Consider the following 19,325-nt stretch of genomic DNA (forward strand, 5'->3'; position numbering starts at 1 on the left):
GGCGCGACTTCTGCCACTCTGCTTTCCAGAGTCGCGGAACCTCGACCGAGGGTGCCCACCTCCTCCCAGCGCAACTTTCCTGGCTCCCTTTCTCCTGAGCCCTGAAACTTTGCCGGAGAGTGCTTTTAATAAATCTTGCCTTGCACCCACTTTGCCTGGTGTTGTGCTTATCTCGCTGGAAAAACTTTATAATTTTTGGAAAATTATTTAGAGTACTTAAAGTATCTTGACGAATGGGATGCTTCTGAAGATGAACTGTGATACGTTCTATAATACGACCTAAATAGGAGAAAAGTGGAGTAAATTGTACCTTTTTGGGAGGTATTATAAGACCAGCCTGTTGTAGGTATTGTTGTGTATTTGAAAACAATTGATGTAAGACCTCTAGGGTTGGGGCTGCTGGTAAAATATCATCCATGTAATGGATAACATAACATGTGGGATATAATTGTCAAATGGGCTCAAGAATCTTTCCTACAAAATACTGGCACATCGTAGGAGAGTTAGTAATGCCTTGAGGGAGAATTTTCCATTGAAATCTTTGTAAAGGTTCCTGTTGATGTACTGTTGGAATTGAAAACGCAAAATGCTCTTTGTTTGAGAGGTGGATAGGAATAGTGTAAAAGCAGTCTTGTAAATCTAAGACTACTAAAGGCCATTTAGTGGGTATACAAGAGGGAGCAGGAAGTCCTCATTGTAGTGCACCCATAGTCACCATTGCAGCATTAATATTATGGGGATCTATTAATAATCTTCATTTGCCTGACATTTTCTTTACAACAAAATTGGAGAATTCCAAGGAGAAAAAGAAGGTCCAATATGTCCCTTTTCCAATTGTTCTTGAATTACACCTTTTAGAGACTTTAGTTTTTCTAATGTGAGGGGCCATTGGAGGGTCCATATACGCTTGTTACTTTTCCAGGTGACTGGAATTGGTGAAGGGGCTTTATCAACCCCAATGGCCCTTATATAAAACCCATCCCAGTGTGAATATCATTAGGGTTAAGACCTAGAGGTTCATGCACTCCTTGTAAGTTTTTACCTAAGCCTTTCTCAGGAATATACTCCATGTTTTTCATCATGTTTTTTACAAGTGAGGATGTAGGTATGTCAATTTCAGCATCCCATTGTTGTACTAAATCTCATCCCCAGAGATTAATAGGTATGGGGGCAATGTAAGGTTGAGTATGACCCTGTAATCCCTCTGGGCCCATACAGGGCAGAGGTCAGCTGCTTTGTCTCAATTGTTGAGTAGTTACATAGACAAGACCCTCAAGGGCATAATCAGCAGGCATTGTAGGCCATTGGCGTGGCCAACATTGACAAGAAATAATAGAGATATCTGCTCCAGAATCTAAAAGCCCTTCAAATATTCATCCCTTTATAGAAAGCTTCATTTGGGGTCGACTTCCTTCAAACAGTTTCTTAGAAAAATGAATATTTGTATTAGTGTTGCTGAATCCTCCCTCCCTAAAATTTGAAGATTGAGTAGGCAAAATATAGGGAAGTAACAGAAGTTGGGCGACTCATTTGCCTGCTGAAAAGGTCCAAGGAACAGTGACAGAAACCATAATTTGGATCTCACCATAATAATTGGAGTCTATAACTCCAGTATGTACTGTAACTCCTTTTATAGTTAAACTACTCTGTCCAAGCAGGATACCAACCATATTTTGGGGTGTAGGTCCGTATAGGTTTGTTGACAATTTATAAGGACATTGAGATGGATGTATAAAGCAAGCTCTAGGGAGAGGAGTATCAAGAGTAGTGCTCCCCTTTGTAGCAGGGACTAAGTCCATTACTGAGAGTCACTGTTGGGTACAAACTGAATAAGGTATTTCCGCGATCCCATATTTGTTGGGGCCTGGGGTTTGCCCCTTAGATAGTTTCCCTGATGAAGGTTCCCCAAAGGATTTCCATCTTTATCAGTTTTAGACTTAGATTCCTTGGCCCAGTGTTTCTTTTCGGGGGTTGAATCTTGGATTTATTCAGGCAATTGGCAGGAGAGTGGGCAACCAGACAAGGAGGGAGACAGCATTCTTTTTTTTTTTTTTTTTTTAATGTGACATGATTGTCTACAGTTAAAACATTTTGCTTGCAGTTGTTTTTGAACAGCCATGGTTTCTAACACTGTTACTCGGGCCTGTTGTTTAAAGGATCCTACATTATGACAAGGTTTTAAATAATCTGACATTACTAGAGTCTCTAAAAGTTCGAATCAGGGCTTGGCAATCTCCATTAGCATTATCACATGGTAGTTGTCCTATGAGTATTTCCTGAATTTGTTCTCCTCTTACCCACTTTTCCAATGATTCTTTTAACCTGCTGATAAAATCAAAGTATGGCTCTTTAGGCCCTTCTTGTATTTTTTTTTATAACTGGCAGTATAATTAGAACCCAAACTAATTTTCTGCCAGGCTTGTAAGGCTACATCATGTACATGGGGAAGGGCTGCAGGAGGGATGTTATGAGTTTGATGATTAGAAGTCGTCCAAGGGGGGGCCTGGGTGGCTCAGTGGGTTAAACGGCTCAGGTCATGATCCCAGGGTCCTGGGATAGAGCCCCACATCGGGCTCTCTGCTCAGCAGGGAGCCTGCTTCCTCCTCTCTCTCTTTCTGCCTTTCTGCCTACTTGTGGTCTCTGTCTGTCAAATAAATAAATAAAATCTTAAAAAAAAAAGAAGAAGTCGTCCAAGCTCCTGTTCCCTTAAGTTACTCATCATAAATAACAGCTGCTACATTCCCTCTCTGTCCTAAACTCCTGACATTTTCATGTGCCTCCTCAGAAAGCCACATCTTCCATTGTAGAAATTCAGAATAGGTTAATACCACTTTATCTCTGAGTTGAAAATCATAGGAAATCCAGCAGGTGTTATTGCTCCAACAGGATAAATAACAATAAGGAGAAGTAGGCTCATACATGGAACATACATAAATTCTCTTTCAGTCTCCATCGGCATCCCATCATAAGTATTTGGCCCATTAGCATGAAAAGTTACAGGGAAAACTAAGTGTAGCTTATGGGGGTGAGACGGTGTAGAAATAGAATTTTGTTTTTTTTTAGTTTTTGTTGGTCCTAATTGTAACATGCGTAAATTATAATAAAACCCAGTGTCATTTCCCTCATCCCCAAAGACATCTGCTGCTATTTCCTTTCTTCATCCCCAGAGGGAATCGGAGGTGTGGTGGCCAAAGGAGAAACATGGTGTTTGTCCTTTTTGCCAAAAATAAATTTTTACTTTCAGTTTGAATTTGTTGGGTTGTTTCATCATCTAACTCATATGTATGCAGAGAGTCGGCTGTTTCAGCCTTAAGATTCTCTGCCTCAAATTCCCTTCCAAGAATTAAAATTACCATTTTTACCAACGTCCATGTAATCCAAAACTCCACAGGAATTTTTTCACCTTGTCTATGAGTTTTTTCCACATTATGGTGTGCACATTCCCAAATTGTCTCTTCCAAGTTTCCTTCATCTGGAAACCAAGGATTATATTTGCAAATAACATCCAGACAAGTTCTTAATTGAAATCTGGGTACTCTAGTGCCTCCTGAGATAAAAGGTGTTGTATTAATGCTAGAAAAGGCTGGGTTCAACTTTGATTCTGCTCTATTGTTCTCACTTACCTCCTTGTGTGAGGGTCTCCGGATCACTGCATGACTGTTCATCAATTTCAGGTCCCTGTTCAGTCATGCCACTTTTTGCCTTCATGAGACAGGGCTCCTGGTTATCAGAGCCAGAATGATGGGGAGACTACCGACTGATGATCAGTAGACATCTTTATTTCTTACAATCACTTCTCTTATACCTTCCACAAGACCCCATTACAAACAGGATATAGATTTATGTGCAGGGCAAGGGCTATGTGTGAGATGGGATTTAGTGCAGTCAATCAAGTGAGACAAGTGAACAACAATGATTATCTCTTAGCTTTAAATGACAAATCATCTCTTAGCTTTAAATGACAAGCGCAAGATAAGGAGTCTTCACACTTATCAGACCTATCTAAAAGAGGACAGGAAAACACTCCAGGGATCATCCCATGTTTGTTCTGGACATCGGCCCAGGAAGACTCTTGCCCTCCATCTCCTGGAATTTTCTCACAGGATTCGACACGACCCCAGTCACACTGGTGAGGATCCAGGTTGTGTTCCAACACTGAATATTTTTTTTAACTTACTATGTAAAAACATTCTCACTTCTTAGCACCCCATTTCTATCAATGACACACATGGATGCCATTATTTATCCGGAATTTTCATGTAGACCATATAACAATCATTAAGGAATTGATTATGTACCCCTCTTCACCTTCAAGTGGGAACAAAATGCACTTTCCAAGATTGGTCTCAATGAATTAACAGGGTAGCCCCAGAAATGATTTGTCTACACCTGGGGATGAACTCTGTGACCAAGATAAACTCATATTGACTAAATTCACAACCAACAATTCAGAATGCTGAAAAATTGATTGACAACAAAAAACTACAGCTCTCCTAGTCAATGAAATGCTCATATTGACATGATCAGAGTGTTCTCTCCCCATTGAAAGCCCTACCAAAGAAAATGAATTGCTTGAGAAGCAAGCAAGGACTGTTAGTGGGATGAAACTAATGACAATAAGCCCTGAAGGACAAATGTGTCCATTTTAAAAAGAGGAATATATCTGCTAAAGGCCCTAAAGTGCCCTCTGGCACTGATACTCTCTTCCCTTTAGCAATGCTAGGATGAATATTGCTGCATTGCCAATGCCTTTGCTATTCTTTTCTGAAATCCCTGTCTGCCAGTGTCCTTTCTCAGGTACTCCTTCCTTGTTTAGGTATGTGACTATATTTTGTTTGTCTTGCTCTAGCCTGAGACTCATGCTTTTTCTTTAGTTTGTCTTTGACTATCTATGACACATACCCAGCATCATTCAAGAAGTCATCTTCTGCAGCAAAGCATAAACTATGAACAGTTTTTTCTCTTGATTAATTCTTCAAATATGTAACCATGAGGTTAGTTTAGACTTTTTTCCTTTTGTTCTGTACCCAATGATTAGACCTTGATTTTAGTTTTAGCTCTTAGAGAGTAAAACAATTTTCAAGTTACTGGAAGATATCTTACTATTGCCCATACACATTACCCCTTTTCTTCCATGGATGTTCTATAGCACCTCTTTATTTATCAGACACAAGTTCTCTCTTTAGTAGTTTTTGCCTTCTGTGTTTTTTGTGAAAACTCCCTGGCTGGTTTTAGGAGTATATGATTTCACTTTAATAGAAATTTTAAAGTCCTTTAATGCTAGGATCTTTAACATATTTTTTTAATGAACATTTTTATTTATGTGAGAGAGGGAAAAAAAAAAGATTTTCATTTGGGAGTTGATTTCAAGTTTAGAATAATACATGGTCAGTAAAAAGTAAAAAAAAATAGTTATGAAATGATTAAAGTTTTCCACTTTTTGCTCATATGTATATGAAAAACATATTTTTGTATCTATACATGTATACTCAATTTCAATATTGCAAGTATGCTTTCCTTTGTGAAATAGATGGATTCCCAGAGAGTTCGTCATAAAATGTAGTGCAGAGGCAAGATGATAGTAGAGTAGGGGGACCTTGTTTCATCTGATCGCTTGAATTTAGCTAGATAACTATCAAATCATTATGAACACCCATGAATTCAGCTTGAGATGTAAGAAAAAAATATCTGGAGCTCTACAAGCAGAAAAGCAACTCCTTTTTACAAGATAGGTGGTGCAGGGATGTGAATCTGAGGGAAGATATCAGAAGATAAATGGAACAGGGAGGGAGCCTCCATAAGTTGGCTACCAGAAGGTGATATAGACCCAGAGCACAAAATCAGAACCCTTAGAAATCTGCTCTAGTGAGAAACATCCCTATCTTAAGGGGGCTCAGGGGACAGAGAAGGCAGAGTTCTACATGGGTCAGTGTGGTCTCAGGATCCCTGCAATCACAGAACTAACAGGGGAGCCTGAACCAGTAGGGTGCCCAAGCAGTGGAGTGGGGAAACTGGTTATGGTCAATGAGCCTGGGAAGGGATTCTAAGCTCAGGTGGCCATAAACTGCCAGTCAGCTAATTGGATGGCCTCTCTCCATCTGGACACCCAGCAGCAGACTACAATGGGTAAACCATGTCCACCCATGATCTGGCAACAGCTCTCAGGGTGGTGGCACCATTAAGGACAGTAAGGCAATACTCAGCCATATCCCAGAAGTGATGGAGTGCATAAACCCACAACCACTTTCAGTGCCAGCGCAATACAAAGGGAAGCAGTGCAGGACCCTTGGACCCCCCCACCCCCAGGAGGATCACTGTGAGCATGCACCACAGAAGTATGTGGAGTTTGGCACACACAAAAGCCAAGACTGTTTGTCCCAGAGGTTTTACTAAAAAGAAGGGATGGCAATCTTTTGACTCTGAGGCTGGAGATCAAGGCAGAGCCATTTTTATATTGATCCTCTAAGGAGCCATGGAAAGCCTTCAGGGAAGAAAAGTCACACAGAGGACCAGCTTACACTGAGCCCAGCCTCCTGGCAAGGCATGGTGCTACTCCACCCAGGCAAAGACACCTAAGAAGCAGCACATCGGTCCCTCCCCCAGAAGACCAACTGGAAGAACAGGTGGACAACTAGTTTACAGATCTCACAAGACTGTAATACTCCAGTACTACTGGAAAATAGTATATAGAACTCAAGGTTTTTTCTCACAATTCATTTATCTTACAGTCTAAAATTTTACATCTCTTTTTTCTTTTTTCCCATTTCTACTAGTTCCTTATTTTATCAACTCTTCATTTTTAAATTGCTTTTTAACTTTGATTTTTTACATCTACATTTTATAGATATATGCTTCATTTTTGGCCTTTTTTCATTCTAATCAAATATATATTATATACTTTCTTTGCAACTTTGGGATTTACGATTTAGTGTCTTCCTACATACAGACTAAGGTTCACCCAGGACCAAGTATATCACCCTGCTTTTTCTACCCTGTGAGATTATATTCTCTTCACCCCTTCTTTTTTGTTTTTGTTTGTTTTTCTGTTTTGGTTTCTGACCTCTTTGGATTTGTCTAGTATGTATTTTGCTTGGGTTGAGGTTCATATTTTATTCTGCTCACTTGCTCATCTATTCTTCTATGGACAAGATGACTACAAGGAAGAATTCACAATGAGAGAAAGAACCAGAGGTAATGTTCCCTGCCACAGATCTAATCAATATGGATATAGGTAAGGTATCAGAGATGGAATTCAGGATAACAATTATAAATTAAATATGGGCTTGAACAAAACATAAAAGACATGAGAGAATCTCTTAGTGCAGAAATCAATCCAGGTGTGCTAAACTTAAAAATGCTATAACTGAGATGCAGTCTAAATTGAATGCTTTAAAAGGCTAGTAAAAAAGAGTAAGGGATTTAGAACACAGATTGATGGAAAGGAAAAAAGTTGAAGAAAAGAGAAACAACTAAGAGCCCATGAAGAAAGGCTTCAAGAAATTAATAATTCCAGAAAAAATACCAGTGTCAGAATTTTTGGGGTGCCTGAGGGTGAAGAGAGAGAGAAAGAGAGGGAGAGAGAGAGCCAGAAGGTATTTGAGCAAATCATAGCTGAGAACTTTGCTACTCTGAGAAAAAACACAGACATTCATCTCCAAAAGGTGGAGAGTATTCCTCCCAACATCAATAAAAATAGATCAGCACCTGACATATAATAGTAAAGCTTACAACTTTTAGAGAAAAAGAAAATCCTGAAAGCAGCTTGAGACAAGAGGCTCCTTACCTAAAGAGGGAGGAACATCAGACTGACATCAGACCTATCTACAGAGAACTGGCAGGTCAGAAAGGCTGACATGATATATTCAGGGTACTAAATGAGAAGCACATGCAGCCAAGAATACTTTGTTCAGTTAGGGTGACATTCAGAATGGAAGGAGAGATAAAGAACTTCCAGGACAGACAGAAATTCAAAGAACATGTGACCACCAAACCAGCCCTGCGAGAAATATTAAAAGGGATCCTGTAAGTGAAGAGAGAACCTAAAAGTAACATAGGCCAGAAAAAAAAAAAAAAAACAACCAGAGAAAATCTACAGAAACAGGGACTTTACAGGCAATACAATGGTACTAAATTCATATCCTTCAATAGTTCCTCTGAATGTAAATAGGCTGAATGCCCCAATCAAAAGACAGAGGGTATATAAAACCAAGATCCATCCATTTGCTGTCTACTAGAGATTCATTTTAGACCTAAAGACACCTCCAGACTGCAAATAGAGGGGAAAGAGAAGAGAACTATTTTCAGTCTAATGGGCCTCAAAAGAAAGCTGGGGTAGCAATCCTCATATCAGAGAAATTAGATTTTAAACCAAAGACTGTATTAAGGGATGAAGAGGGATGCTATATCATACTTAGAGTCTATCCAGTGAGAAGGTCTAACAATTGTAAACATTTATGCCCCCCCAAATTGGAGCAGACAATTACATCAACAAGCGAATAACCAAAGTAAAGAAACATACCAATAATAATACAATCAGAGGAGGGGACTTCAACACCCCACTCATAGCAATGGACAGATCATCTAAGCAGAAGATCAACAAGGAAATGGGATTTGAATGACATACTAGGCCAGATGGACTTCACAGATACATAAAGATCATCCTAAAACAACAGAATACTCATTCTTTTCCAGTGCACATGGAACACTCTCCAGAATAGATCACATACTGGGTCACAAATCAGGTTTCAACTGATAACAAAAGATTGAGATTATTCCCAGCATATTTTCAGGCCACAGTGCTTTGAAACGTGAACTCAAGAGGAAATTTGGAAGGAACCCAAGCAGTTGGAGGTTAAAGAGCATGCTTTTAAAGAGTGCATGGGTCAACCAGGAAACCAAAGAAGAATTTTAAAAATTCATGGAAACTAAGGAGAATAAAAATACATCTGTCCAAAACCTTTGGGATGCAACAAAGACTGTCCTGCTAGAGAAGTACACTGCAATAGAAGCCTCTATCAAAAAATTAGAAAAATCTCAAAAGGACATACTAGCCTTACACCTAAAGGAGCTGGAAAGAACAGCAAATAAACCCTAAGCCAAGCAGCAGAAGAGAAATAATAAAGATTAGAGCAGAAATCAATGAAATAGAAACCAGAACAGTAGAACAAATCAATGAAACTAGAAGTTGGTTCTTTGAAAGAATTAATAAAATATATAAACCTCTAACTAGACTTATCCAAAAGAAAAGAGAAAGGACTCAAATTAATAAAATCATGAATGAATGTGGAGAGATCATGACCAGCACCAAGGAAATACAAATAGTTTTAAGAGCACATTATGAGCAAGTATATGCCAACAAATTAGGCAATCTAGAAGAAATGGATGCATTCCTGGAAATTTATAAACTAACAAAACTGAACCAGGAAGAAATAGAAAATCTGAATAAATGAATAACCAGCAAGGAAATTGAAATAGTAATCCATCCCCCGTGCCCCCCCAAAAAACAGTAGTCCAGGGCCACATGTCTTCCAAGGGGAATTCCACTATGTCTAAGGAAGAAATCAGGCTTATGAAGCTCTTTCAGAAAATAGAAATGGAAAGAAAACTTCCAAACTCATCCTACAAAGTCAGCATTACATTGATGCCAATACCAGACAAAAACCCCACCAAAAAGAAGAATTATAGGCCAATATCCTTGAAGGATATGGATGCAAAAATATTCACCAAGATATTAGCTAATAGGATCCAACAGTACATTAAAGGGTTATTCGCCATGACCAATTGGGATTTATTCCTGGGTTGCAAGGGTGATTCAACATTCACAATTCAATCAATGTGTTAGAGCATATAATAAAAGAAGAGAAAAGAACTATATGATCCTCTCAGTTGATGCAGAAAAATCATTTGACCAAATATATCATCCTTTTTTTTTTTTTAAGATTTTACTTATTTATTTGACACAGAGAGAGATCACAAGTAGGCAGAGAGGCAGGCAGAGGGAGGGGGGAAGCAGGCTCCTCACTGAGCAGAGAGCCTGATGCATGTCTCAATCCCAGAATCCTGAGATCACAACTTGAGCCAAAGGCAGAGGCCCAACCCACTGAGCCAGCCAGGTGCCCCAAATATATCATCCTTTCTTGACTGAAACACTTTGAAGTGTAGGGATAGAGAGGACATACCTTAATATAAAAAAGCATCTATGAAAAGCCCACAGAAAGAATAATTCTTAATGGGAAAAACTAAGTTTTCTCCTCAGGTCAGGAATATGACAGGGATTCCCACCTTCAGCACTCCTGTTCAACATAGTACTAGAAGTCCTAGCCTCAGCAATCAGACAACAAAAGGAAATAAAAGGCATTCAAATAGGGAAAGAAGTGAAACTCTCTCTCTTCACAGATGACATGATATTCTGTATGGAAAACCCAGAAAATGTCATTCCAAAATTGCTAGAACTCATACAGCAATTCAGCAATGTGACAGAATACAAAATCAATACATAAAAAAATCAGTTGCATTTCTACCACTAACAAAGAGAAAAAAGAGAAATTAAAGGGTCAACCTAATTTATAACAGGACCAAATACCATAGAATACCTAGGAATAAATCTAACCAAAGAGATAAAGGATCTATACTCTACCAACTACAAAACACTTAAGAAAGAAATTGAGGAATACATATAGAAATGGAAAAACATTCTATACTCATGGTTTGGAAGAATAAACATTGTTAAAATATCTATCCTGCCCAGAGCAATCTAAACTTTCTTTTTTCTTTGGTTTTTGTTTTTTGTCTTTCAGGAGTGTTTAATTTATTTTTTTTTTAAATTTTTATTGTGTTATGTTAGTCACCATACAGTACATCATTAGGTTTTTTTTTTAAAATAATTTTTAATTTTTTTAAAATTTCTTTTCAGCATAACAGTATTCATTGATTTTGCACCACACCCCGTGCTCCATGCAATACATGCCCTCCTTAATACCCACCACCAGGCTCACCCAACTTCCCACCCCCCACCCCTTCAAAACCCTCAGATTGTTTTTCAGAGTCCATAGTCTCTCATGGTTCATCTCCCCCTCCTATTTCCCCCAACTCCCTTCTCCTCTCCATCATTAGTTTTTGATGTAGTGCTCCTAGATTCATTGTTTACATATAACACACAGCGCTTCATGTAATACATCTCTATCAAAATACCATTGATGTTTTTCACAGAGCTGGAACAAACAATCTTAAAATTTATATGGAACTAGAAAAAAAATCCCGAATAGCCAGGAGAAATCTGGAAAAGAGAACCAAAGCTGTTGGCATCATGATGCTTGACTTCAAGCTCTATTACAAAGCTGTGATCATCAAGACAGTATGGTACTGACACAAAAACAGACACATAGATCAACTGAACAGAGTGGAGAGCCTAGAAATGGATCCCCAACACTATGGTCAACTAATCTTTGACAATGTAGGGAAAGATAGCCAATGGAAAAAAGACAATCTCTTCAGTAAATGGTGCTGGAAAAATGAACGCCATATGCAAAAGAATGATACTGGACCATTCTCTTACACCATACACAGAGATAAAATCAAAGTGGATGAAAGACCTAAATGTGAGACAGGGATCCATGAGAATCCTAGAGGAGAACACAGGCATCATCTCTCTGACATTGGCCACACCAACTTCTTTCAAGACACCTCTCTAATGGCAAGGGAAACAGGACCAAAAATGAAATATGGGGACTTCATCAAGAACAAAAGCTACTGTTTTATTTTCTTTTAAGATTTTATTTATATATTTTACAGACAGAGATCACAAGTAGGCAGAGAGGCAGGCAGAGGGAGAAAGAGGAGGAAGCAGGCTCCCCACCAAGCAGAGAGCCTGATGTAGGGCTTGATCCCAGGACCCTGTGATCATGACCTGAGCTGAAGGCAGAGGCTTAACATGCTGAGCCACCCAGGCAACCAAGAACAAAAGCTCCCGTACAGCAAAAGAAACAGTCAACAAACGTAAAAGGCAACCAACAGAATGGGAGAAGATATTTGCAAGTGAAATTTCAGATAAAGGTCTGGTATTGAAGATCTATAAAGAACTTATCAAAGTCAACACTGAATAAACAAATAATCCAGTCAAGATATGGTCAGAAGACATGAATAGAAATTTCTTCAAAGAAGACACACTAAACCATAATTAACTAAAATTAGCAAGACAAGAAACGACAAATGCTAGTGAGGATGCAGAGAAAGGGGAACCCTTTTATATTGTTGGTGAAATGTAAGGGGGTACAACCACTTTTTAAAACAGTATGGAGTTTCCTCAAGATGTTAAAAATAGAGCTACTTTACAATCCAGCAATTGCATTACTGAGTATTCACCCCCAAAATACAAATGCAGTGAAATGAAGGGGCACCTGTACCCCAATGTCCATAGTTTCAATGTCCATGATAGCCAAACCATGGAAGGAGTTGAGATGTCTTTCAACAGATGAATGGATAAAGAATACGTGGTTTATATATACAATGGAATATTACTCAGCCACCAGAAAGGATGAATACCTACCATTTACATGGATGTGGATGGAACTGGATGGTATTGTGCTAGGTGAAACAAATCAATCAGAGAAAGAAAATTATCATATGGTTTTACAAGAAATAGTATAGGAATACAAGAAATAGTATAGGGGATCATAGGGGAAGGGATGGAAAACTGAAGGGGAAGACATCAGAGTGAAAGACAAACCATGAGAGATTCTTGACTCTGGAAAATAAAATGCTGTGGAGGGGAGGTGGGTGGGGGTATGGGTAATTGGGCAATGGGCATTAAGGAGGTCTCATGTTGTGAGGAGCACTGGGTATTATATGCTACTGATGAATCATTGAACACTATATCTGAAACAAATGATATACTATATGTTGGCTAATTGAATTTAAATAAAAAAAAATGTAGTGCAAGCAGCCTTTGACTGGAAGTCTGCAGTCCTGAGGTATTTGTCTGTCATTTTCTTCTTGTGCTGGTTTGTGTGTGTCCTTTGGGAAACACTTGAACACTTAGTGCCCTGGCCCTTACACTTATGAACTGAGTGTCATGCTAGGGAATGGGTGCCAGTAGGACAAAGGTCTTTAAGTTTAGCTGGGATAAGGAGTCTGCCCTAGGGAAGGGACGGAGGTGCTAAGATTACCAGGAAGTAATTTTGAAGGGGAATAATACTTCACGTATGCAACTCAAAGGGCACTTGTGAAGAAGGTCACATGAAACCGAATAAGAAGTACTTTAAAAAGAATTAATTGAAACCTTTTATAAAGGAAGAGGTAAGATAATGACTTTCCTTCTGGCACTGTACATGCTGTTTATCAAAAATGCAAAACCTACTGAAAACTCTAGCCTAATCTAGAATTTCATTTTTTCTTTGAAAACCATTCCAGATTTTCTTTATTTTTTAAAATTTTTTAATTTAAATTTTTCCCAGTGTTCCAAGATTCATTGTTTATGCACCACACCCAGTGCTCCATGTAATATGTACCTTCCTTAATAGCCATACCCAGGCTTACCCAATCCCCCAACACCTGCCCCTCCAAAATCCTGTTTGTTTCTCAGAGTCCACAGGCTCTCATGATTCATCTCCCCCTCCAATTTCACCCAATTCACTTCTCTGCCACTCCCAGTGTCCTCTGTGTTATTCCTTATGCTTCACAAGTGAGTCAAACCATATGATAATTGACTCTCTCTGATTGACTTATTTCACTCAGCATAATCTCTTCCAGTCCAGTCCATGTTGCTACGAAAGTTGGGTATTCATCCTTTCTGGTGGAGGTGTAATATTTCATTGTATATATGGACCATATCTTCCTTATCCGTTCATCTGTTGAAGGGCATCTTGGCTCTTTATACAGTTTGATGACTGTGGCCATTGTTGCTAAGAACATTGGGGTACAGGTGGCCCTTCTGTTTACTACATCTTTCAGGTAAATAACCACTAGTGCAATTGCAGGGTCCTAGGGTAGCTCTATTTTTAATTTTTCTTAAGAAATTTAAGAATTAAGATTTAAGATTTAATTAAGATAAAATTAAGATTTATTTACTTATTTATTTGACACACAAAGATCACAAGTAGGCAGAGAGGCAGGTAGAGAGAGAGGAGCAAGCAGGCTCCTCACAGAGCAGAGAGCCTGATGTGGGTCTCAATCCCAGGACCCTGGGATCATGACCTGAGCTGAAAGAAGAGGCTTTAACCCACTGAGCCACCCAGGCATCCCACTATTTTTTAATTTCTTAGGGAATCTCCACACTGTTTTCCAAAGTGGCTGCACCAACTTGCATTCCTACCAACAGTGTAAGAGAATTCCCCTTTCTCCACATCCTCTCCAACACCCGTTGTTTACTGTCTTTTTTCTTTTGGCTCTTCTGACTGGTGGAAGGTGGTAGCTCAATGTGGTTTTGAATTGAATCTCCCTGATGGCTAATGATGATGAACATTTTTTCATGTGTCTGTTAGCCATTTGTATGTCTTTCTTGGAGAAGTGTCTGTTCATGTCTTCTGCCTATTTTTTTGGCATGACTATCTGTTTTGTGTGTGTTGAGTTTGAGGAGTTCTTTATAGATCTTGGATATCAGCCTTTTGTAGTATCATTTGCAAATATATTCTCCCATTCTGTGGGTTGCCTCTTTATTTTGTTGACTGTTTCCTTTGCTGTGCATAAGCTTTTGATCTTGATGAAGTCCCAAAAGTTCATTTTCACTTTTGTTTCCTTTGCCTTTGGAGACCTGTCTTGAAAGAAGTTGCTGTGGCCAATGTCAAAGAGGTTCCTGCCTATGTTCTCCTCTAGGATTTTGATAGATTCCTGTCTCATGTTGAGGTCTTCTATCCATTTCAGGTTTATCTTTTGTATGGTGTAAGAGAATGGTCGTGCTCCATTCCTCTATACATAGCTGTTCAATTTTCCCAGCCCCATTTATTGACGAGACTGTCTTTATTCCGCTGGATATTTTTTCCCGCTTTGTCAAGGATTATTTGACCAAAGAGTTGCCAGTCCATATCTGGGCTCTCTACTCTGTTCCCCTGGTCTGTGTGTCTGTACCATGCTGTCTTGGTGATCACAGCTTTGTAGTAAAGCTGGAAATCAGGCAACGTGATGCCCCCACTTTTGTTTTTCTTTTTCAACATTTCCTTAGCAATTCGGGGTCTCTTCTGGTTCCATACAAATCTTAGGATTGTTTGTTCCAGCACTTCGAAAAATGCTGGTGGAATTTTGATCGGGATGGCATTGAAAGTATAGATGGCTTTAGGCAGTATAGACATTTTAACAATGTTTATTCTTCTGATCCAAGAGCATGGAATGGTCTTCCATCTTTTTGTGTCTTCAATTTCTTTCATGAGTGTTCTGTAGTTCCTCGAGTACAGATCCTTTACCTTTTTGGTTAGGTTTATTCCCAGGTATCTTATGGTTCTTGGTGCTATATTAAATGGAATCAATTTTCTAATTTCCCTTTCTATATTTTTATTGTTATTCTTATTGATTTTGTATCCTGCCACATTACTGAATTGCTCTATGAGTTCTAGTAGTTTGGGGTTGCAGTCTTTTGGGCTTTCCATACGAAGTATCATGTCATTTGTGAAGAGAGAGAGTTTGACTTCTTCTTTGCCAATTTGAATACCTTTTACTTTTTTGTGTTGTCTGATTGCTATTGTTAGAACTTCCAGTATTATGTTGAACAACAGTGGAGAGAGTGGACATCCTTGTCTTGTTTCTGATCTCAAAGGGAAGGATGTCAGCTTTTCCCCATTGAGAATGATATTCTTATATACTGAAAAAAACTCATGAAAGTAAGAAAACAAAATTATCATCTCAGATCTAAATTACATCAACCCTATGTATGAGATCATAATTACAAAAAGTTACCTCAAAGAGACAGACTATATGTCACAGACCTACAAGTCTTGTTGACCATAACCTGACTGCAAATTCTGCCTTAACCAAGTGTGTAAAACAAAACAGAGGTTGATTTAGTTAGACACTTTTTAGACAAGTGCTACTCAAACTATGATCCTTAAACTAGTGCCCATATGCAAACTGTTTGTTATGGAGTCATGATAAAAGAAGTATAAAAACTAAGAGGTAAACAATTAGAAACTTTTATTGCAATTTGAAAGATTAATTTTATATTAATTTAATCTAATACTAAAAGCTTTGGGCTTATATTTTGTATGTCTTCATTTCATTTTTCTACTGATTTATTTTTATTGTATTTTTAAAAGGTATTGGTTCTTTATAGATTGGACAGAGGTACTGGTCCTTTCTTACATAGATTAAAAAGCACTAATCTGGGATGACTGGGTGGCTCAGTTGGTTAAGCCACTGCCTTTGGCTTGGGTCATGATCCCGGTGTCCTGGGATCGAGTCCTGCATCGAGCCCTCCACTCAGTGGGAGCCTTCTTCTCTCTCTGCCTCTGCCTGCTTGCATGCTTGTGCTCTCTCTCTATGACAAATAAATAAATAAAAATCTTAAAAAAAAGCACTAATCTACTGTATGCTCCTACCATGTCATGCTTGTACATACTAAATCTTGACCACTCAGTTAGCCCTTAATCGTTTACTACCTTAGTCATGGATTAGCAAACTTTTTCTATAATTGGTCAGAAACTAAATCATTTTGTCCTTGGAAGCCAAACAGTTTCAGTCACAATTCTTCTGCTTTGTTGTTGTAAGCCAACAACAAGTAACCGTAGACAAGATGAAAACAAATGAGTTTGGCTGTATCCCAATAAAACTTTATTTTGTTAACTGGAGATGGGCTAATTAAATGGGCTGAAATTTGTCAATCCTTGCCTTATATTATCATTTAATTTTGTCATATTAGATTGTAAACTCTTCACCAATAGCAGACCTGGGGCCTATCTTTTTTTTTTCTTCTCTCCTTTCAAACAGTGATTTCAAATTACAATAACCACCTTTAGAATGAATGAAGAAATGCTGAGAAACAAACTGGAAGGAAGGAAGAAAGTATTCCAGATAAAGGGGACAAAAAAAAGCAAAGGCATGGGGTAGGGAACACAAGTAAAGTTAATTTAACCAAAGCCAAGAAGACTGAGAATAATTTCAATGCCCTCAATGATATAAAGCATTGTTTAAAAACAATTCTTGGCCAATTTCTTTTGAGAATAGAAAATAAAATACAAGTTCACATTTCCCCAGAAATATTTTAGATGACAAATGAACAAGAACTTCAGTAAACTTTAGACTGGGGTACTAAAGAAACTTGCACAGCAAGAGAACTCTCTCAAAGTAACATTAATATGAATTGTCCTGAACTATTTGAAAAAACTATTGTGGGTGTCCAAGAAATGTCCTGGATAATTCCTCAAGATTGCTTTTATTTTCAAGCCTATAAATTCAGCAGATGACCCATTTTCCCCCAAGAAGCTCCATGCCACTAAAAAAGAAGTTCTAAAAAGGAAACATAATGTTTTACTAAAAGGTTATTGCTAAATTATGTTATATATACTAAATATTTATTTTTGTGTCTAGTAAAAGCAAATTACCTAAAATAACAATTTTCAGAAAACTACTCACTGTAATGGATGACTAAGATTTAATCCAAATTTGATGGTTTTAACTTTCAGCGATATAAATTTCCATTTGGGCAGTAATACTTAAAGAGGTAGAGGAAGAATAGGTTATATATATTGTGGAGGTGGAGTATGAAGAATGTTAAATATTATGTAAAGCCACATTCATTTAGTCAATATGTATTGAGTACAATTTGTGTACCAAGAATTATGAAGCATAGGATGAACCAAACAACCCCTGCCTTCAAGGATCTTATACTCTAGGGAAAGTGCAAAACATGAATAAAATACTACAACAGATGAGTCAAATATTACTGCAATTTGATAGATTTATATTGGTGTTTTGCAAGAGCTATCAAATGAGTCTTTCAAAAACTATTCAAGTAACTTTATTTATTATCGCCCTCGCCCCGCAAGGATGACAAGAAGCCCCAGTTCGGATGCATCTTCTCTCTATTTCCGCAAGTCTACACACTTATATACACTTACATGACCAATCAGCGAGCAGGGTACAGGAGCGAGCGAATCAGGCTGTGCACCTAAACGAACAACTTCGCTAGCAACCAATGCTGTTTACTTCCTCTTTGGGCGTTCCGCTTAGTCTCATGAGGCAATCCTAACCTGGCAACTAGCCAGGCGCCATCTTTTAATGGCAGAGGCCGCCCTGGCCAGGGGCCTGCCTCCGACAATTTATACATTTTACTGTTACTATGTCTCCCCATGGTAGAAGAGCTGTTGTCTTTGCCACAGAAAAGAAGAACCTCTTTAGAAGCAACAGAAAGCTAATTAGGCTAGTATGATTGTTTAAAAACATGTTCAGTGAAAGAAAATTAACAGGAACAAAATGAAAAAGTTTCAAACATAAGAAACATATTCCAGAATGTTCTGTTCTATACTAATATACAATCAGTCTGCAGTTATTTTATTTTATTTAGTTATCTTTTAAAATATTTTATTTATTTATTTGACAGACAGAGATCACAAATAGGCAGAGAGGCAGGCAGAGAGAGAGAAGGAAGCAGACTCCCCACCGAGCAGAGAACCCAATTTAGGGCTCAATTCCAGGACCCTGAGATCATGACCTGAGCCAAAGGCAGAGGCTTTAACCCACTGAGCCACCCAGGCACCCCAGTCCATAGTTATTTTTTAAATCATTTAAAGTTCCATAAAACTCTCCCTACTCATTGCAAAATTCTTGGGAGTTGAAATATTTACAAATGTAAAGAGAGTCTTGTAAAAAAAATGATTTGCAGCTTCTTTAATTAAATCAATTGTATATTGATTTACACGTTAAAGCTAAAATGTAAGGTACATAAAGTCACTTCTTTTGGGTACTTAATGGCTTTATTAATCATGAAAATTGCCATTAAAATGAGCTTTTAAATTTTGATTTTTTTTAAACCACATGTTGTATCATGCTCTGCTTTCACAAATAGGAGCACTTCAGTCTGATCCTTACATAGAAATGCTGCATGAAAATGTGGTTAATCCAGTGTAGTGTACATTTGCAACTGCCAGATCTTCAGATGTAACTCAGAGTCACTGAGATTTTCTAACTTAATGTTTGCCATATGAAAGCCCAGAAGCTAGGCATAGTGCATTTTTTGCATACTCCCACAAGAGCTGGTCTATCACATAAGACTTATCACCTATGCCAGAGGGCCTTAACTGATTCACCAACAGCTTCCCTGCTTTGTTTCTGTATTTTGGTACTCACAATCTCAATATTGCCCTGATTACATTTTTTTACTCTCGTTAATGATTTTGGCTTTTGTT

Source organism: Mustela putorius, unplaced genomic scaffold (genome assembly GCF_011764305.1).
Source record: "Mustela putorius furo isolate JIRA1106 unplaced genomic scaffold, ASM1176430v1.1 tig00003846_pilon_pilon_pilon, whole genome shotgun sequence".
In the NCBI taxonomy this organism is placed as follows: Eukaryota; Metazoa; Chordata; class Mammalia; order Carnivora; family Mustelidae; genus Mustela; species Mustela putorius.